Raw genomic sequence first — 22434 nt, 5'->3', positions numbered from 1 at the left:
TGGGGTGGAGAGTTCTGTAGATGTCTATTAGGTCTGCTTGGTGCAAAGCTGAGTTCAATTCCTGGGTATCCTTGTTAACTTTCTGTCTCGTTGATCTGTCTAATGTTGACAGTGGGGTGTTAAAGTCTCCCATTATTATTGTGTGGGAGTCTAAGTCTCTTCGTAGGTCACTAAGGACTTGCTTTATGAATCTGGGTGCTCCTGTATTGGGTGCATGTACATTTAGGATAGTTAGCTCTTCTTGTTGAATGGATCCCTTTACCATTATGTAATGGCCTTCTTTGTCTCTTTTGATCTTCGTTGGTTTAAAGTCTGTTTTATTAGAGACTAGGATTGCAACCCCTGCCTTTTTTTGTTTTCCATTTGCTTGGTAGATCTTCCTCCATCCCTTTATTTTGAGTCTATGTGTGTCTCTGCACGTGAGATGGGTTTCCTGAATACAGCACACTATGAACATTAGCATACAAGTGCTTGAACACACATTTTCACTTCTCTTGGGTAAATATGTAGAAGTAGAATTGTTGGGTCATATGTGAAGTATATACTTAGCTTTATAAGAAACTCCCAGATTGTTTCCCAAAGTGATTGGACCACTTTACATTGCCACCATCAATACGTGAGAGTTCAAGTTGCCCCTTCTTCTCACGAACTCTTGGTATGGATAGTATTTTTTATTTTACCCTGATAGGTATGTAATGTAGTACCTCGTTGTGGTTTTAAGTTACATTTCCCCTGATGCTATAGACTGAATATTTGTGAATTCATATGGCGAAACCTAATCACCAAGATGGTACTAGGAGGTGGGGCCTTTGGGAGGTGATTTGGGTGGGTAGTGCCCATGAATAAGATTAGTGCCCTTGTTCCTACCACCATATGAAGACACAGCTAGGAGATGGCCCTCTAGGGACCAGGCAGTGAGCCCTCAACAAACACCAAATCTGCCAGTGCTTTGATCTTGGACTTCACAACCTCTAGAACAATGAGAAATACATTTCTGTTTTTTACAAGCCATCCAGTCTATGGAATTCTCTTATAGCAGCCCATATGAACTAAGACATCTAATGACTAATAGTGTTGAGAATCTTGTCATGTGTTTCTTTTTTTTGGTTAAGTGTTTGTTTAAATATTTTCCTTTTTCTTCCCATTGAATCGTTTGTCATATTATTGAGTTATAAGAATTCTTTATATGTCTGGGTACAATTCTTTTGTGAGATATGCATGTTATAAATATTTTCTCACAGTTTGTGGCTTGCCTTTTCATTTTATTAATGTGTTTTCGAATAGCAGAATTTCTACATTTCTGTAAAGTATAACTTATCAATTTTTTTCATGTTTTTTGTGTCCTAAGAAATTTTTGCCTATCCTAAGTTTACAAAATGTTTTTGTATGTTTTATTCCAGAAGTTTTATAGTTTTAGATTTTATGTCTCTGATCCATTGTAAGTTACACTGGAGATAAAAAGATGACAGATTCTGACTCTCTCTGCAAGGAGCTCATGACTTAGTGTGGGAAATACACAAACTGATTGACAATTATAACATGGTATGAAAAGCACCAGATAGAGATGTGCATACATGCACCACTTCCTTTAATTTAATCATATAAATGCAAGTGATTGCTAACACTACAAGACACAATCTTCTTGGTGCCAATTTCACAGTGTGTGGTGTGAGGTAAGGGTCAGAGTTTATTTGAATAGGGCTGTTGCCTTTCACTTTCCAGCCACTCCTACTGGTTTCTAAATTTGCCATCCAAGCCAGGGCCATCCATGTTGACAAATTGAGGAGCCACTTTTCAATCCTCATTTTATTTGGTTTTTCTGCAGAATTCTACCTCATGTACCACTCTCTCCTGGACCATCTCTCTCTTCACCTGAAGGGCAATATGTTCCTTTGTCTTTCCTCCCACCTCCTTCTGTTTGGCTGGCATCTGCCCCCACCAGAGTGCAACCTATGTGCACCTGATCTCTTTCTCTGTTTCTCTCTCTCCAGGTATTCTCCTCCTATCTTATGATCTTATATCCCATCCAGATGCCAAGGACACCCAAATTATCCCATCACCAGCCTATATTGTTCTTGAACTCCAAAACTGTTGTCAAAATCCATCCAGCTCCATGTTGTTATCTAGCAGTCATCTCAGGCTTGACATGTGTAAGGAAGAACCCTTGATTCCACCGTTCTAATATTTGTGGCTCCTTCACATCCTACATCTCAGTACATGGGACACATCTCCTGGTTGATCAGGACTCTTTGGCTGAGGAACATGAGTCAGGCAGGTTAATTCTGAGCACGCACAAGTCCAAGGAATGAGGTCTACCTGATTCTGTCCACTCCCCTACATTCATCACAATCTGTTATGATGATGCCCTGTGTGCAATGAGGAAAAAGACTCCTAGATCTTAAGCCCTCATCATTGTTCTGGGGCATCTTGGATGCCCAGCATAGGGGCCTGCATGTTCACTACACTGCTGTAACTTCATCATGACAAAGACAACCTTAATACTCTTGGATGGGGATAAGAAGGGATCAATATTTCAGATACGGACCCTCTGGTTGGATGCAAAAAAGAGACTTTATTCTCTTCCCCATCACTCCCAACTCCTATCCCTTTTTGCTGCCTTTTGAATTCTTACCTATCCATCAGAGCTGCCTTTTTAGTGAACCCACCATTGACCACCGTGTGCAACGGTGAGCTCCCCCAACAGGGAACAATTCTATTTTTGCTATCTGTGCTGCTCAACTGACACTGAGCAGACCACACCTTGTAGTATTAGCTTTTTATGTGCACTCACTTAAATTTATGTGATTAAATTAAAGGAGGTAATGTGTGTGAGGACACCTCTATCTAGCACTTTAGACTCGGTATCATAATTGTCGGTCAGCTTGTGTGTCTTCCCACTAGCTGTGAGCTCCTTGCAGACAGAAACATCATCTGTCATCTCTGTCTCCAGCACCTGGCACCCAGTAGGTGCTCAACAACACTGGAACACACTAATATCTGAAGGCACTCTGTGAAATGTAAAGCACTGAATACACTTAGAGCATGGTAATGATGAGTTTCAATGATGATACTGTTTACAAGTCGTCTCCCTAGCAAGGGCTGCATTTTCTTCCTCCGGGAGCACATCAGAATACTCACCCTGTGTACATGGTGGGCAGTGCCTATACCTGGGGCTGAATTTTAAGGAGCCTCCAGTTACCTCCTGCTCTGCCGCTTAAGAGCTGGGTAATCTGGGCAACTTCCTGTCTTCACTGAGTCTACTTTCCCATCTAAAGAATGGAAGCCTGGGCAGCTTGATTCCAAGGTGCCCTGGAAGGCCTTAGGTCTCAGCATGGGGGCTGTGTCACCAGCAGGGGCCAGGGAGAGCTTGGGTGTCATTTGATGTACACAAGTGCCACCTCTTCCACAAGAAGACTGCAGGGCAGGGGAGAGGGGCTGCGGGATCAGTAATCAACAACAACACAGCTGTGACAGGGAGGAAGCTCGGAGCAGAACCAATCTCCCTTTAACATTCCAGGCCAGCGGTGTGTGCCTTGGATAAAGTTCAGGTAATTGTGCCTTCAGCCTGCCTCCTCCCCTCCCCCACCTCTCCCCTGCTCTGTGCTGACAGAGTTATAATAATTGGGTGCCGCTGCTTAAACTCATCAGCTCCAGCTTCCTGAAAGGAAAGTTGCAATTAGCAGTCCTCACCCTGTAATAAAGCCTTTAATATCCACTTTCATGGTTCATATTACAGTCATTCAGGCCTGTCCCCTTGCACACAGCCTGTCAGGCAGCAGGGCTGTGTGCCCATGAGGGAGCTGCCCGCTGAATGGCTCAGCAAACAATTGCTCCAAAGGCCCAGCAATCCTGGCCAGGCAGCTGGGGAATGGTGCCGGGAAATGAGAAGGGATATTTCTGTGCTCCATGGCTCCAGAGGGCCAATGGGGAATGGGAGGGAGAAAGGAGGGGGCTTCCTCTCCCTTTGCTTCCCACCAACCCTCCAAACTTTCCCACACTCTTCCCTCTTTCATGGAGCCACCTTTCATTCCACTGCTGGAAATTTTAAAACAGGAGCAAGAAGGTGGAGGTGGTATTGGGGAGAATCAAAGGGCTTCACCTGTGCACACCTGCCAGCAGGTAACAGATCTTACATGGGAGAGGCGTCCTGAATGGCAGCAGTGAGGGCCAGGTATGTTTTAGTTGAGGAGTAGCTTCAGCCAGGGCTACTGCCCACAATTGCCTGAGTGGTGGCCATCCTGGGAAGTCACTTCCTGCTCTGGAAAGAACATTCCTTGCTATGGGTTAGCAGGTCATACTCAGTCTCTCACTTCCTCAGTGAGTAATTTGCAAGCAATTAATGAGAACCAACTATGTGCCAAGCACAAAGATAAGTAAAAGATAGCCCATGCCCTCAATGAACTAAACTAAAAAATAATGACAGCACATATGGTGGGGAATACTAGCAAGAGGCACAGGAGTAGCCTGGAGGAGGGAAAGGGACATCCAAGGACTTCTTGGAGGAGGGGCTGTCATATGTGGCAGATTATATTTTCCCTCAGTGGCTGCAACAATATTTCCATCCCACATGCTGTCTTCAGAACCTTGCCATTCCCTCATCAAGAAGTGAAATATCCCCTTCCTTTGAACCTGGGCAGGCCCTTGTGACAACCTTGATGAGTAGACTGTAGCAGCAGTGATGCTACAGGACTTCCAAGGTTAGGTTAGAAAAGGTCAAGAAGCTTCTGCTGATCTTTTTCTCTCGGTATGCTTGCTCTAACAACACGGCCACCATGTTGGGAGGAAGCCCAAGCCACATGAAGAGCCTATGTGTAGGTGGTACCCACTGACCCAGGCAGACATGTGAGTGAGAAAGTCCTCAAGATGACTCCAGCCCAGCCACTGTCTGACTGCAACCATATGAGAAACCATGAACAAGAACAGAACCCAGTTCTGAGCCCAGTCAAGCCCAGAACTATAAGATATGGTAATAAAATGATTGTTGTTTTAAGCCACTAAGTTTGGGGTTATTCATTACATAGTGATAGATCACCAGAATAGTGATTCTTAGATTACAATAGAGGTTGACCAGATGGCGGATGAATGATGCTCCAGGCAACAGGGACAACACATGCAAGGCACAAAAGCATGAGATGGGGCCTTTGATTAGAGACACAGGAGCTGGTATTGCCATGGGTGCCTGCTGGAGATGGTGTTGGAGGGTGTACAAACCATGTAAAATTAGGCAGCATGGGGTGAAACTATCCTGGAAGTCACGGCATGTTATGGAGGTTTTCAAGCAAGACAAAGATATAATTATCTCTGGATTTTAGGAGGAGGACCACTAGCAATGTGGACAATGGAACGGCCTGAGATGGGGCTTATTCATTCAGTAAATATTTGCTGCCGTTTACCCAAGTGCCAGCCTCTGGGCGAGCTCAGTAGGGAGGATGTACAGATGAAAGACTACCCCATGAATCTGCTCAAGAAAGGAAGACAGTGTCAGTGAAGACAGGAAAGAGAGTCCTGGGCTATTTTGGGCATAAGATCAGTTTTGTGGCCAGATGAGTATGAGATATAAAGAGAAAGGGGATTCTGGAAAGCCTCTTGGATTTCTGAATTATGAGAGTAGGGGAATGCCAGTCCCTGAAATAGAAAATAGGTGGAGAAGCAGGTTTAGTGGGGAAGATAAAGGGCTCCATTTGAGCACAGTGATTCTTAAGTAGATAAAGATGTTCCACTGCCAGCTGTATTTACAAATTCTGGAGCTCAGAAGCAAGGGTTGGGATTTAAAGACAGATGTAAAATTTATCTGTGCAATCAAACCATAGGAGGGCCCAGAAAATGGGAAGAGAGGAGGGCCAAGGGCAAAATGCTGGAGGGGGCCAGTGTTTAAGGTGGCAAGAGGGAGAGGAGCAAGAGGAAAAGATGAGGAGCAGCGGGTGCCAAGGATGGAGACTGGCCAGGTGGGCGTGGCCAGGGATGGCACACCATGCACATGGCAGCATGGGCGCCCGCCTTCTGGATTCCATTATGTGTGTGGCGATGGGAGGAGCAGGGAGGCTGGGCACGGCAGGGAGCCAATGGGAGTGGAAGGGAGAAGACAGGCATTTCTCTCCCGGGAGAGAGTAAATTGGGCATCTATCTGTTGGGCGAGGCATTCTTAACTGTGGGGGGAAAAGGCTGGATAGGATGACAACGCTCACCTCTTGGCTGAGTGGCTGATGTGCTCAGGACATTGGGCAGCAGGGATGTTGGAGGCCAGCCAGGCCAGCTGTCCTCCACTGATGCCCTTCTACAGGTGAGGACATGGAGATTCAGAGACAAAGTGACTTTTGGTCTTTGGGCTAGAAGAGTGAGGACAAGAACCTAGGGTCCCAGCCTCCCAGATCAATATTCTCACTCTACATCCTTGCAAAACAAGGATAGCAGAAAGGCTGAAGTGCTAGGCTGTTCTGGGTCTTGGGGCGAACATTTAAGCCCTAGGCCTGTCCCCTCTCATCCCTTCTCCCTCCTCCGGCAGAGGGTGGCTTCTGCTTTTCCTCCTTCTGCAGACGTTTTCTCTCAGCCAGTCATCGGGGAACCCTGAATCTCTCAGCTTTGCCCCTCAGGCTGTCACTAGCTCACGGAGGTCCCTAGAACTGGGTGGCAGTAAGGCAGGCAGGGGAGGGAATGGAAGGAGGAAGGGAGAGGATGTTTGCTTGGTTTAAGGAAAGCGAGTAGGGGAAGGAGAGAGAAAGGGCATCAAGTATGTGTGTGCACAGATCTCCCGAGACGCCCCCACCGCTGCCACCCTGCCAGCCTCCTCCCACCTCCAGTGCCCAGCACCACTGAACCAAACTGCATTAAGGGAAGGCAGGCAGGTGCTTAGCGTCTCTAATGTGTTCCATTACAAATGCTCCACAATAAGGTAATTATGTTAGAAAATAATAAACGTGTCAGTCTTTCTGGAAATATTTTTACTTCTGGCGAGGGGGAAACAGCACTATTGTTTTTCAAGTGCATCTCTGCTCCTGTACATATTAATTAACTGTGCTCAGGCTCAGCACCTCACGGCATTTGTATTATTCATAAATGTCTTGGGGCTGCAGTAACTTATGTACTCCCCTCCTCAGCTTGGAATCATTTTTTAATTTCAGGGGTTTTTTTGACTAATTGCACTTGTGGTTTGCGCCTCCTGGACCAAGAGTTCTGTTCCCTGGCGGTTTCTCCATGTTCTCTTCCTCTTCTTTTCCCTCTGCTTTTTCTAGGATCTCTGTCTTCCAGGGTCCTCGCTGGGCCCCAAAAAGAGGCAGATTTGGGCTTTGGGAGGGAGAAAAACTTCAGGAAATCCTGGGAGATGGTATTTGCTCATCCCTGCAGTCTGTAATCTTCCTCCTTCTCACCTGCACCCACCCCCTCTTTATGACTCACCCCTTTCAAGGAAACTTCCCAGAATGATTTCACCCTCTCTTTATTTCTTCATCCTGCAATTTAGAAAAAATTAATAGACTTTATTATTTAAGCAGTCTTAGGTTTACAGAAAAATTGAATGGAATGTACACAGAGTTCCTGTAGACCCTTTTATTCCCACTCCAGCACCCCCTGTTATTAGCATCGTGCATTAGTGTGGTACGTTGGTTACAAGGGATGAGCCAATGTTGACGCATTATTATTAAAGTTCACAGTTTACATTTAGGGTTCACTCTTGGTTTTGTACATTCTGTGGTTCAGGACAAAGGTGTGGCATGTATCCACATGACAATACCATCTGGAAAAGCTTTACTGCCCTAAAAATCCTCTATGCTCCACCTATCCATCCCTCCTCCCCACCTCTGAAACCACTGATCTTTTTTTTTCACTGTCTTCATAGTTTTGCCTTGTGCAGAATGTCAGATAGTAGGATGCATACAGTACAGAGCCTTTTCAGATCCCCTTATTTATTTATTTTTTTTTTGAGATGGGGTCTCAGTTTGTCATCCAGGTTAGAGTGCAGTGGCACAATCTCAGCTCACTGCAACATCTGCCTCCCAGGTTCAAGTGATCCTCCCATCTCAGCCTCCCAAGTAACTGGGACCACAGGCGCACGCCACCTCGCCCGGCTAATTTTTTGTATTTTTGGTGCAGATAGGGTTTCACCATGTTGCCCAGGCTTTTCTTGAACTCGTGAGGCCAGGTGATATGCCTGCTTCAGCCTCCCAAAGTGCTGGGATTACAGGCTTAAGCCACCGCACCTGGCCCCCAGCCTTGCATTTTTTAAATTTGAGTCTTAGTTCTTGAGTTGATGGAAGATACAGTCTGTCCCCTGATCAAGCTGTGGGCTCCCCTGGAACAGGGAACACATAATTGCATGGAATCTTCCTGGCTGTCCCTGGAAATATGTAGGCACAAACCAGGATGCTGCAGGCAGGGGCAATCCAGAAGGGGCCTCACCATGCATTGGATGGTTGGACCAGAAAGCCTTTAAGATTTGAGATTCTGAAGACAAACCAGGTGTCTAGAAACAGCTGTGCCCCTAGACATTCATCCAGTCCATGTGAAGCAGGAAGTTCTGGGTTCCAGAGAGTGGTCACAACTCAGGATGACTTCCCAATGACCAATCCTCTTGATTCGTCTGAGGAGATGAGCAGTGATGTTGAATCCTCTGGGAGGAACTGGTTGTGACATGGTTACCTTGTAGGGAAGCAAGTGGGTTGGTGATTATTGCTGAGCCTTCTTGTGTGGAATTGAATAGGGACATGTGACCCTCTGGCTCTATAGTAATAACCCCCTTCAGCCCTATCCTCTCTCTCTCCCTCCCCCTCGCTATTGCCTATTGGCCATATCTCTGGAAAGGACAGTATTTCTGACCAAGCCAGACCTCTGCTACATGATCCGAGGGAGCCAAGAGAAAACTGCTCAGGAGTAGCCATTCCTCCACATTTTGCTGAGATTTTAGCTAAAGATGAAGTCACTGGAGAATTCAAGGGCACAGAAGAAACATGGATACTCCTGGTTCCATTCTTTGTGCAAGGTGATGATAAATTCTTCAGAATTTAAATACCTCTTGAGAATAAGTGGAATGCTGTCCTTTTTTTTCTTTTTCTTTCTTTTCTTTTCTTTTTTTTTTTTTTTTTTTTTTTTTTTTTTTTTTTTTGTAGAGATAGGGTCTTGCTATGTTGCTCAGGCTGTTCCAGAACTCCTGGGCTCAAGTGATCCACCTGCCTCAGCCCCCCCACAAAAGCACTGAGATTACAGGCATGAGCCAGTATGCCAGGCCCAGGGAATGCTGCTCACCGTCGTCCATGTCAGACCTTCCTGTTGGGAAGCTTTTGCTGATGTGTAAATTGCATCTATCAGGCAAAAACTGCAGTATATCATTTGTTGCTCGGCTCCCTTTGGGGTAGGAAGAATGGCTGAATCATAGTTGGCAAGGGTCCAGGAGGGCTGTAAGTCCAGTCATCCATCTAAATGGTTGGGATCCAAACCACTCAGATTCTTCACATGTAGAGAAATCAGCGAAAACAAGAATATTTGCTGCAGAGCCTGAGTCAGAAGTCCAGGTTGGAAGAGCTCCAGAAAGTAGGGTTGGAGAGCTCTGACCCCAGGCCACACACAGCTATCTCTCCCCTGGTCAACCCTTGGACCCTCCTGAGTCAACAGTGCTAGCTGGACAGTGTTGATTCAAAGCTTGAAAGAGGATTCGGCACCAATTGACTCAGTATAGTGATTTGAAATGCTCAGTGCTTTCTGGGGGTTTAAAGCCTTTCTATTCTGGGCAACTTCCCCAAGGCTTCTATTCTCTTGCTAGCATTTTTGTTTTCACATAAGGAATTAAGCTCTGGATGACCAATGGCTAGAGGGGAAGCTAAGGCTTTGGAGCACATACATGTATCTTGGCCAGGGTCCCCAGAGTCCCCAAATCAAAGGACACAGGTGAGGGCAAATAAAGTCCTCTTGTCCCAGGGGCACGCATTGGCACTACCCTACTCCTTGGGTTGGGGTGTCTAGATGAGCCTTCTTCCCACCCATGAAGACTGGGAATTGCAGGTGGCAAGAATCCACAGGGACAGCCTCTGGCCCAGCAGCCACTGCAGCTTGGAAAAACGGCCACTGCTGGCCCTGGTATGCACAGCTCTGGCTGTGTTGCTGAAGCAAGGCCCCAGCTGGTGCCCACCTCTCTGGGCCCCTGGCCATTCCTGGCCTGACAGCCTCAAGCCCAGCCTGGCTGGCTCCTCTGCAGGCAGTTCTGGGAGGAGGTGTGGATGGAGGCTGGGAGGGTAGGGATGGCAGCAGCAGCTGCCCAACCCCTACCACCTCCTCAGCTCACAGGCAAGGTGAAATGGGAGGTGTTTCCTCCTTACTCAGTCTCCCAGTTGACCCTCTTATAATCTGTGTGCTCCATTCTTCTCACTGAATAGGGGTGCCAAAGTTGAAGCCTCGTCATCTCCTTTTCCGCTGATCCCTGCTCGCCCAGTCAGCCACAGAAACAGACCCTCTGCGAAGAGAACCCTGTTCGTGGAGCAGGTGGAAGGGTCCCTGGCAGGATGAGTAGTAGATGTGGCCACCTTGGGATTCTGATATTTGTCCCTGTGCTGCAGGGGACAGCCTCCCAGCTTTGAAGCCACAGACCCTCAGATTCAGATCTGACTCAGTTACTCCTGGGCTTTATGAATTTCAGGCAGCTTAGACGCCTCAAGCTTCAGTCTCCTCATCTGTAAAGTGGGGGTAGCTGGCTCGCCTTCCGAGAGTGTTGTGAAGATAAAATGGGACACAGTCTGTAGAGACTCTCACTGGGATCTGGGTAAATAGCTGCTCAGATGCTGCCAGCTCCCGTTCTGTCTTCTTTTCAACCAGCTGCTCCTTTCTTCCCTCCCACCTGCCTTTCTTTTTCCTTCTCTCTCCTCACTCTGTGAGTCACCTTCTTATCACACAGCCTTTATATTTATTTCTTGTATATTTCACCCAGCAGTCGAGTTTTGCGGCTATTTCCATTTGCTCGTCCAATAAATATTAATCAGATGATTATGCTGCAGCAGGCCGTGTGCTGGGCAATGGGGTTACACCCAGGAGAAAGACAGGCATGCTTTTGGCTCATGTCAAAAATCACAGTCTGGTGAGGAAGACTGGGGCTGAACGAGTCATTTTAATGGAGAACAAGAGTTAGGATCATTTATCATGAGGTGATTCATCGGGTTCAGATGATCAGGAAAGGCTTCCTGGAGGAGGTGGCACATGTGAGGAAATCTAAAGCTAGAGGAGGTCTCTTTAACCTGCACTTGGTGTCCTGTGGCTGCAGACACAAGCTTCATTATCATCATACACCACTTCCGTTTTGTTCTTCATAATTTTTTTTTTTTTTGAGATGGAGTCTCACTCTGTCACCCAGGCTGGAGTGCAGTGGCTCCATCTTGGCTCACTGTGACCTCTGCCTCCCAGGTTCAAGCAATTCTCCTGCCTCCACCTCCCGAGTAGCTGGGATTAATATTACAGGCACCCACCACAACGTCTAACTAATTTTTGTATTTTTAGTAGAGACAGGGTTTTACACATGTTGGCCAGGCTGGTCTCGAACTTCTGACTTCAAGTGATCTGCCAGCTTCTGCCTCCCAAAGCGCTGGGATTACAGGTGTGAGCCACCATGCCTGGCCTGTTCTTTATAAATTTAAATGCCACTTTATTCCCTAAACCATTCCTGGTACTGATGTGTAATTCCATGAAGCAGTGAAGTATAATAAAAAATTAAGACCAAGGAAAATAGAGGAAACTAAGATCAGAGGCAAAGGCTATCTGCAGCTGTTGGAGCCACAGGACCTGTGTCATTGCTAAAATTAAACTGCACATTTAAGCCTGTGGGTCCAAGCAGTCAATACAAAAGACAAACATGATCATTTACAAAAATTCTCATTGTCTAAGAAAATAAACCTGTGTGGTGAACACAGACTAAAATAGTGGGAGACACCACCAACTCCATCGTTTCTAGAGTAAACACAGTGAACAGGTGTTGCAAGGCCTGGAAACGATCTGATATAACCCAGGGATAAAGCTCAGAATGTTTGGGTCAGTGTTTCTCAACCCTGCCTGACATCAGAGTCACCTGGAATCCAGCAGACACTGGGGCCTTTCCCTTGTGGGTTGTGCCGCAGGGTACAGGTGAGATTTCAGCCTCTGTATTTTTCCAAAGCTCTGCAGCCATTTCTGATCCATAGCTAATGCTGAGAAACACTGATCTCTACCAGGGATTCTTACATTGTTCCACAAAGCCCCCAGGAACCTGCCAGCAGTCCTGGGAGCTGCTCCAGGGAAAAGGGAGCTACAAGGCAAGGATCACCCAGGGCCACCAGAAGCTGGAGGAGGCAAGGAAGGACCTTCCCCTAGAGGCTGTGGTCCATTCAGGTCAACCCCCAGGGCCCAGTGCGGGGTAGAGAAGGGCAGAGAGCAAGGTGGAGCTCGAACCCAGGGCTGCGGGTGTCCTGGTGGCTTCCTCCTCACTGCCCCTTCCATTTCCCATTCTTCAGAATACTGCATTTTCAGGGGTGTGGTTTTGTTTTGCTACACCTGACTCTGGAATGGCCAGCTCCATAAGAGCCCAAATGTGGAATTGACATTATTGGCCTTGCTCAATCACTGATCCCCTGATAGGAAACAAGAGCTGAGGTCATGCCTTTGAGGAGCCCATCATGGTATTTTGAATGATACCCTAAGCATCTGGATTTCCCATTGGAAGTCAAATGTTTCTCACTCCGCTTAGGGCTTCTCAAGGTTCTAATCAATTGGGCTCCATTATTGGTACTGGTCTCAGTAGATCTTCCCTGGCCAGTGAGTCATGGCTCAGATACAGGGTCAGGATGCAGAGGTCCACAGGTTTTTGTGTCTCAACCAGGAAAAACCTCAGTGAGGGATGCCTTGGCCTCCTGGTTTGCATGTAAAGACATTATAACTTTTCAGAAATAAGACCCCCAGCCTCCAGAAACCCACCTGTGACTCTCTCTGAAGCCCTGGGAAAACGCCAATTAGTTCCTCTCAGATTACAAAGACAGGAAACGGTTACTTCCTTCCTACTCAAAATATTCATCCCAAGAAAGGCAGAAAGCTTTTCTAAGGTTAATCGTACGACTTGGGTGATCTTGGACAAGGAAACTAATTTCTGTGAGCCTCAGGGCTGCTCTCCTGTGTAAAATGGGGATAACACACCTCAAAGAGCCCAAATCTTAAAAAAAACTCATGGAAGGACCCCTCCATCGGGCCTGACAGGTGGTAGCACCTAACCAAAGTCACTTACCATCTCCCTGCCCCTCCGCAAGGTTTGAGAAGTGCGGAATTCGGTCACTTTCCTTAGGAAGGTCATGGTCTGGTTGGGAATGGGGAAGCCATACATGCGGAGAAGGCCTTACGCTTGCTGTGTAAATCTGCATAATTGTAGCATGTCAGGACACCAGAACAGGCTTCTGTCTGGCACTCACGCTGCAGGGACAGACCAGAAGGCAGGCAGGGATGGATGAAGGGGGCATCAGAGGGGGCAGAAAGGGAAGACCAAGGGAGGGGTCCCAGCAGAACTTTCTCTTGAGAGTTGCTTAGTCTCCAAATCCTCAAGCCTTGACTCAGCTAATGGACGGAAAATTTGTTTTCTAACTTGCTTGTTCTTTTATTAATAATATATGCATATGCTATGGTTTCACACATACAGCACTGTGACCAAGAGCCCTGGCTTTGGAATTGGACACACTTGGGTTGACTCTTAGCTCCGTCATGCATTGCAGGGCTCTCTGAGCCTCAATTTTGCCATGTGTACAATGGGGATAATCCCATCTTCACAGATATTATGAGAAACATGAGAATATTATAAATCACTTATCAGTGTGCCTTATCAACACATTGCCTATCTTCTCACCATCATCAGCTATACCCTTGGCCTACCCTTTTTGGTCCCTAAGTTCATTTCAGCCCAACTATGTGCAAGGGCTCTGGTACAAAGATCAATATAGCAGTTTGCACTTTCTATAAACTCAGCAGGACAGCCCAACACCTAGATAGGTCATCCATAGAGAAACTTCTTCCATAGCCATAGAAGTTGGTGCAGGCTTCTCTCAGAGCTTAGAATTTGGGACTCTGTCTCAGTCTGGGACCTCGAAGGAAAAGATGTTTAAGCTGAATCACGAAAGATGAGCAGGTAGACACGGAGAGTGGAAGCGTTTGGGGTAGAGGGAATCGCAGAAGCACAGAGGGAGGCCAGGCATGGTGGCTCACGCCTGTAATCCCAAGATTTTAAGAGGTTGAGGCGGGTGGATCACATGAGCTCAGGAGTTCAAGACCAGCCTGGGCAACATGGCAAAACCCCACCTCCATAAAAAATACAAAAAATAGCTGGGCATGGTGGTGTGTACCTGTAGTCCCAGGTACTTGGGAGGCTGGGGTGGAAGGATTGCTTGAGCCCAGGAGGTAGAGGCTGCAGTGAGCTATGATGGCACCATTGTACTCCAGCCTGGGTGACAGAGCAAGACCCTGTCTCAAAAGAAAAAAAAAGCACGGAGGGGCGTGAGGTCTTTTTTAACTGGTCACTGAGAGGTGGGTGGTTCATGGCTTGGCCATAGGGTATGGGACAGAGAAGGTCCACAGACTATCTCAGGTCGAAAAATCCTGGGGGGATTCCTCTTCTCTTGGTCAGCATCATAAGACATTATAACCTCCCAGAGATAAGACCCTAAGCCGCCTAAACCCAGGCAATGCTGATGTTTACTCAGTGCATGTCTCTGAAGCCCTGGGCAAACATCAATTAGTTCCTCCTCCTTCCAAGCTCTGCTGCAGCCCGAGGAAACTTCTCCCGGGGCAGGTCCTCTCTTCAAGGGGCACAGAGGTTTGGGGCACAGGCCCCAAAGCTGCTGCTCCCCTCCCTGGCTGGGCTTATCATTAGAGATTTGTCATAGGCCGGGTTGATGGCTCCTGTGTATCCCTCCATATCTCCAACTCGGAAGTGAAAAGTGTGGCTTAGTTTGGGAGTGTTCACCCATATGTATGTCTATATCTGGGGACAAAGAGGAAATGAGGTGGAGGGGAGGGCTGAGGGCAGACAGAGAAAGAGAAGAGAGAGGAGAGAGCGTACAAGCGCATAAGGGGTGAGAGAGAGACATTTCACAGATTTTAAATATAGGAGTATAAATATTTGAAAGTCTGGAGAGCTGTACATGTGTGGAAAATGCAGATTGGACTTACAAAGTCAGATACCAGGAAGCAAAAATGTTCATTCTCTTGAAATATTGTGAAAGAAAACCCATGTCTATTAAGAACTCTCTCTCACATACATACATGACACACAGATGCACACACTTATATAACCATACAAAAACTATGACATATACATAAACGTGTACAGATATCCAAACACATATAGGAATGCATTAAAAATATGTACAAGAATTAGCCTTTTACTCAAAGGCACATATCCATCCATTCATTCACAGGTATTTACTACCTCCTGTGTGCCAAGGACAATGCTAGGTTATGAGGATGTGGTGGTGAACAGGACCTGTGTCCTCTCCTAATGGTGTTTACAGCCCACTGGCATAGCCAAGACATGATCCTACACGTGCACAGAGCTGGAGCCAGAGGCTGGGGCTGCTGAGGAGGTGCGCCAGGGATTCTAGACTACCTTAGATTCATGTGTGCTCTTAAGCCTCTGAAGCAAGGTGAAGGGTTTACATATTCCAATTATTGTGTTTCATGACTCCTGTAATCCCTGATTCACAGATCATGAATAAATGAATAAGTTAGTGAATAATAGATGAATGAATGAGTGAAGAAATGAATGAATGGATATTCTGCCAACTAGCAATGAAGTAGACATGGCCTTGGGCTGCCCAAAACTGCAGAGTTCCATTCCATTCCTGAAAGAGAGGAGCCCCAGGTGCTCTCAGCTTTCAGAGGTTGAACCAAGGAAGGTGATCGGCCTTCCCAGCTCAGACCCTTGGGCATGGACAGCACTTCCAGGCTGCCCTCCAGCCGCTGAGCCTCTAGGGCCTGTGCAGGGGAGGCTGGTCAGGCTGCAGCTCAAAAGAAAGCCAGCTCTCTAACAAGCTTTGTTCATCAAACGCCTCCTGTGTGTCCCCAGACGGGTGGGTGGAGCTTACTGCTGCTTCTGTCCTGGAGCAACTCCCATCCCCAAGGGATCTCTTCTGGGGTTTCAAGCTCTTCATGAAGCTTTTTGGGAAATTCTCCAGCTTCGGCGGAAAAGACGTAGACCTTTACTAGCTGGTTCCTAATAAACCTCATTTAATGAACTTCATTACCATGCAAAGGAGCACCCTGACCATGGACAGAGAGCAAGAGGGGAGCCCAGGGGTGGAGGAAGGTGCTGTACTGCAGCCATATTCCTATCCCACTGTGTGTGTGCACATGTGTGTGCGTGTGTGTGTGTGTGTGGAGGGGGTGTGGGTGCACCTGCACATGCAGGGGTTCAGATGGGGGCCAGGCTGTCACAGATGCTCTGGTCATTCCCCCGCCATATCCCCCAGGCCTGACCATTTTGTGCTCTCAGCCAACCTCCCACTACCAGTGTCTATTTCTCTGCCTGAGAACTTTATCCAAAACTGCAGAGGCTGCTCTGCCCACATGTGCGTAGCTTGCCAGGACAGCTAAGGAATTTGCACCCTTTGGAGGAGCCTCTACCAGAGCCTACTGGGAGTTGGTGTTTTCCACACCCAGTGTCTGTATCCCTGGACAGGGGGAGGGGTAACTCTGAGCTGGGTGTTTTACAGAGTTTCCTAGAGTTGACTCGGAGAGTAAGAGCTGGTTTCCTGCTGGGGCAGTGGGTTCAGGAGCCCGCCCTTCAGTGGCCACCTTCCCCTTCTTGTGTCCCTTCCCAGTGCCCTCCCCACCCCACCCCACCAGTGATCCCTATACCTCCCAACCCAAACTCCAAGCACTCATGTCCTTCAGGGTCAGCTTCTGGGGGAAACCAAGTGGAAACATCTGCACACCAAACTCTTTGCCAAGTCTGACTGACCCCAAGGCCACTCTGGCAAAGCCTTCCTCGGGCAAAGTCAACTTTCCCCAAGGTGCCTCTATAGAAGGAAGAATGAGGGGCTTCTCTGGGAGGGCTAGCTGTGTCTGAAAGGAGATGGTCTCTTCCCTGTTCATGAGATACAAGGCTTGAGTCCAGGCTGGAAGAAGTTTTCTGGGATCCCCAACCCTTTCATCATCAACTCACACCCAAACTCACCTCCCACATAACCACCTGGGGCAGCCCTTAGCTCTTCTGAGGCACTTCTCAGTGGTCTCTTGGCAGAAGGAGGAGAGAAGGACTAACCCCAGGGAATATCTGAGGGAAGGCACAGGTCTTTTTTGGCAATTCTTAACCTCTCAGTAACCTGGAAAGGCAACCCATTTATAAATGAATACGAATATACTGCAATATTTAATACAGAGAGAAGAAAACGCGTTGGCTTTTTTAGAAAGAGACTTTATAAAAGGCAGTTGGTTGGGGCTGGGGAGGAGGAGTGATGGAGGGTGATAACTAAAGTCTACAGGGTTTCTTTTGAGCGTGAGGAAAATGTTCTAAAATTGACTGTGGCGATGGTTGCACATATCTGAGGACTTACTAAGCCCATTGAATCGTACGTTTTAAATGGGCGAATTGTAGAGTATGTGTATTATATCTCAATAAAGCTGTTTTAAAAAGGGGGCAGTTGGTTATTAGAAGGGTCTGGCTTTGGGGGCTGGACAGATGTGACCTTGGGTTCCAGCTCTGCCACTTACTAGCTGTGCATGCAAGATATTCAACCTTGAAATCTCAGCTTCTTTGAGTGAAAATACTTCACTTTTAGGGTTGTTGAGTAGATTTAGGATACTTTATAAAGCACCTTTAAAAGTTTCTGGCACCTAAAGAGTATTATGTTTAATAATTTTTAATAATTAACAGTGAAAAATTATACGAACCTGCTACTAGAAATCATTGCATGTAAACTTCTCATCCATCAGAAGAGAAGCTAATTAGCACTGAAACAAAGCCATCCTTTCGAAATTGACTTACCTAGTAACTTAGCTGGTTTTAAAGAACTGTGTTAGGAAAGGCCTTTTGCAAATATTGAGAATGAGACTGTGATTATAATCAGTCTTTTGAAAATTCTGGTCTCAAAGAGGAATGGTCACAAATGAAGGGTCATGCAGGCCGGTAGCATTAGCACCCGAAGAAAGATCATTTCTCTTCTATTTGAAAGATAAGTAGGTCAAGCGGGTAATAGGCTTCTAACAGCTACAGAGTGAGTGGGGTATGGGTGTTGAGGCTAGGCTAGACCCAGATTTTCTTATCAAGGCCGAGAGCCAGTTGATGGGATCCAGTGAAACATCCTTGAGGGAAAACAGGAACTAGCTCAGAACTGAAAATCACATGGAACCTGGAACCCAGAGGGCACGTCATGGTGCCCAAGTGTTGTACTTCTTTTAACTCTTGATACAGAATGAATCTGTTTATTTATCTCATAGAAAGGAGAAAGGGAACTAATTTATATTATTTTATATCTAGAGAGAAAGTGGTCATTGACGGAGAGTGTTTTGTTGTGTTTTAATATCTCCTCTTGCTTACCCATCTCTTAAATGCACAGGTTTAGAGGAAAACAGATTTAGATTACATTGCCAAGAACTTTGTGGGGTCTGAAACCTTGCCCCATTTGCAAGTTAACAAGTTAGTCTGGCCTGCTACAGTTTCATGGATGCTGGTGGAAGACATGAGACTCATGGATCAGAGACAAAGGACAGTTTATTACACAATAGTAGCAGCCAGAGTATTAGCGTTTTGTGCCAATTCTCCAGGCCATGGTTTCCATAAGGCAGCACAAAGAGGGCCCTAGGCGATACCTGCTCACACAGTGGACTGTGTTCCAAAAGAGGAATCCTGAGCTTAAGGAATCGGAATCTTTTATAATGGACAGTAAGCATGCCTACCCTTTGCTCCAGAGGAAGATATTGTATTTTCCAAAGCTGTTCCCCAGGCAAGCATCCTTATAAGGATAGTTCAGACAAAGGCAGTCAGTGTCTCTGTTTGCAAGACACATAGAAATGTGAGGGGCCCTCAGAAAATTGTCTCCCAAAACTCAATAGCTGTATAATCTCAGGCAAAATTACACTTATCCTTTCTGAGTCTCAGTTTCCTCATCTGTAAAATAGGAGTAATGCTCATTTGCCATGTGGTTGGAAACAATAAATGAAATATCAGTATAGTCTTCCAAGCACAGTTCCTGGCACGCAACAGATACTCAAGAAATATCAATTACTTCTTCCTGCCACCTCTTCCTTCAACTAATGCCAGTTTAGTGAAGACTTTACTCCAGGCAAATCTATACTCATACCAACTCTTATGTAGATCCATTACAATCACACTCATATGAAAACCTTACATCACTATTTTGTTTGAAGATAGCAGCCCACCAGGTGCATAGAATCTAAGCCTGTCTTGATCCCATCACACTTGATCAATTTCAGCCCAACGACTCATCATTAAACAATTCAAAAATCCCAAATCCTCCAGCTCAGGGGCTCTCAGGCTTTGTGGCATGTTTAAATCACCAGAGGAGCTTTTAAAAAATGCCACTGCATCCAATACCAATTAAATCATACTCTCTGGGGGTGGGACTCAGGTTCCAATCATTTAAAACATTCTCCAGGTGAGTCCAATATACAGCCAGGGCCCAGCGCTCTAGCTCTTACTCAGACAACTAGCAGAGTCTGCGTGTGTGAATTTGCAATGCTTAAGCTGTTTCAGTTGAGTAATTGGGCCAACTCTAAAAAGGTCATCAGGCATCTGTAGGTACTTCACGGAGCCCAGGAAGGAGCTGTGGCCTGGGGAGGGGGAGTGGGCACAGAGAAGAAATTGAAAGTGGGGGAAGGTGGTCCATGCTCTAATAGAAGACAGGAGACAGCCCCCTTGTCCTTTGGAATTCCAGCATGGCCTGAGAATAGGGTCTATATACCCTGGGTACTCAATTAATGCTTTCAAATGGTCTCAGGCTTTCCAGCTCCTCCCCCCAAGCATCAAGCATTCTGCATGCACACTTCGGGTTGAAAATAGCTCCAGTCCTTGCCTTGCTCCCTGGCAGACTAGATTATAGGATTAACTCTTCACCTCCCAGCTGTGCTATGGGAAGCCTCTTGCCTCTTTTTCTTAGGTATGAACGATCAATAATATTGATTTTCTCACTTTCTTCTTCCACCTTTGGAAGCTGTTCTTACGCAGTTACCTTTGTTTTGCTGGCAGATCCAGAAGGAGAAACTAAGGCCTGCGTGGCCCTGGGGGAGGGGTCGTGCTCCCTGATGACTGCCCTGTGGTTATGTGACATCCGCTGATCTGCTTGCTGGGGAGCTACTCTGTCCTTCCTCCTTTCTGGTAGGGAAAGTAAAGGTGCAGCGGAGGGGCTCCAGGGCTCCCAAAGTCAGGATTTCAAATTTGCTTTCTGCTACTGTGCAGTCCCCTTCACTCATAAACATGCAAATCACCCAGGTAATTGAGACACCTGAAGTCCAAGTGAGCCTAATTTGTCTAACGAATTCAGGCTGCACAGCAAATTACCTGAAACTCAAGTGAAAGTGGGCTTTTCAGACTGGAGAGAGCCTGCCCGAGCCTTTGTTTCCAAACGGATGCTGCATTTTCCTCATGGTGCCTGGCTGGAACAAAAGGGACCACAAACACCAAGGGAGGCTGGGGGAGCTGCTTTTGTCGGTCGCTGAAATAGCCGCCACGTTGCTAGCTGAGGCTAGTTTTGAAAGCCACTTGGCACTGGGGCTTCCTGCAGAACCCATGCTGCGATGAGGGAGCCCTGGAGCCTGATTTTTGCAGGAATGTGGGGCCTGAGCTGACTAGGGTGTGCCTTCGGGTCATACTTCTTGGAAGGTGCAGGGCTGACTGGGGAAAATGGTGCACAGGGGAAACTGAGTCCGGCACACACTGGCACACTTCTCTTCATGACTCGATGGCTTTTAAAATCATAGCTGTTCAGGCAGGAGTGTGGAGCCTGCATAGGTGCCTGGGGAAGGGGTTGGAGGAACTTTTTCTGCCTTCTCTAGCTGTGCCTGGTGATGTCCAAGCAGGAGTGGTGAGGGATGGCTGCAGAGTCAGATCTCCCCACTCCATTCCCACCCCACCCCTACCCTGGGTTTTCATTATGTATCAGGGATGATGGCACAAAAACAAGATCTTTGTTCCTCCCCTCCTCCTGGGCACCTGCTGCTGTCATCCTACCCACCTGAAGGCTCACAGGCCACCACCAGTGACATCACAGGGCCATCACCACGGAAACGGGCAATGAGGTCAGACAGCAGGGGCTTGATGGCTTCAGGCAGGGAAGGAGGGGAGCCAAGACCGAGGGGGCCAGGGTTTCAGAAATGGAGCTTGCTAGGGATTAGAGCAGACACAGCGAGAAGGAAAATGTTGTAGCCAGTGAGCTTCCCTGAATCAGGAGAGGGCCAGGTTCCCGCTCGAAGGCCCCATCAATTAGTCACTCACTGCATGAGCCACACCTGCCCAGCGCCAGCCTCCAAAACCTGATTGCCATTCTGGGGCTGGTTCTACTTGTAATTTGCTGGCTCAAAGGTCGAAATGGACTCCTAAGGAAAATGGATTTCCTCGTAGCCATTCCTTGGGGACTGAGCTCCTGCAATCAATTGGCCCAAATTTCAGCACAAATCAAGCCTTTAAATTCCCATTGAGGGTGGAAGTGGCTCACTAGGGGGATGGAGAAAAAAGAACAGCCAGAGGCTGGGGAGAGCTGGCAGAGAGGCCAGGATCTGTATGTCCAGAGGGCCAGGGGCCAGCAGGTGGGGAAGAGAGGGAGGGACAGGGGGAGCTGCTGGTGCCCTAGGAGGCAAGGAGAGAGGGCACTCTATAAATCACCAGCGCCTTTTTAAAAATGGAGTTTAACCTCCCCTAGCTTTGCTTTTGATTTTATTAGCGGTTTCATTTCCTTGGGTAATAATTCATTATCTCATTCCCAGCCTGGGGAACGGTGCCGGCCCAGAAGTGGCATTTACCTTCCTCACCTTAAAGTGATGCTTTTTTAGCTCTGTCATCTTCAGATCACTCTCAGCCCTGGCCCTGTTATCCGGCTGCAGCTCCACGTGGCCCCCCAAGACCTCACAGCTCCTAGGCACTGGCTGACCATGTGAATGAAGGGTGGCCCAGCTGACCTGGCCGCCCTTCCCTCCCCTCCCCAGTGCTCCAGCGTCTGCTTCTCCGATGCTATTTGCACCAGAAGTGTCTTTGGGGCCCCAGCCTCTCTCTGTTGTGAAGCGAGACAGCTGGCAGGCTGCGGTGAGATAGAGCCGTTCTGCTGGAGCCGAGATAACTGCTCCTGGGAGGGAACCCAGTGGAGGATTGAAGGGTCCACATGTGTCAGCTTAACTGGAGGATCTGAAAAAGCTATTTCAATCTCGTCCCCAAGTGGGAAATTGGCAGATGCCCTTCTGTGGAATGAAAGTTTCCTCTTCCTCTCCATCCTCTCTGCCAAGGAAGAA

At 47.3% G+C, this 22434-nt stretch overlaps 1 long non-coding RNA gene across 1 annotated transcript; it reads right to left on the bottom strand.

Moving 5' to 3' along the window:
• Nucleotides 1-7090: 7090 nt before the first annotated feature.
• Nucleotides 7091-21044, bottom strand: LOC104002998 (uncharacterized). The gene is made up of 7 exons (XR_675488.4): nt 20051-21044; nt 17689-17811; nt 17153-17300; nt 16062-16151; nt 13220-13542; nt 8193-8631; nt 7091-7445 (listed from the first exon to the last, which is right to left on the bottom strand). It is a non-coding gene; the product is annotated as an uncharacterized LOC104002998 (long non-coding RNA).
• Between the last annotated feature and the right edge of the window lie 1390 nt (nt 21045-22434).

This window comes from Pan troglodytes, chromosome 19 (assembly GCF_028858775.2).
Source record: "Pan troglodytes isolate AG18354 chromosome 19, NHGRI_mPanTro3-v2.0_pri, whole genome shotgun sequence".
Lineage (NCBI taxonomy): Eukaryota > Metazoa > Chordata > Mammalia > Primates > Hominidae > Pan > Pan troglodytes.
Note: the sequence above shows the minus strand (reverse complement) of the source record. Positions and strands in the feature narration are given on the sequence as shown.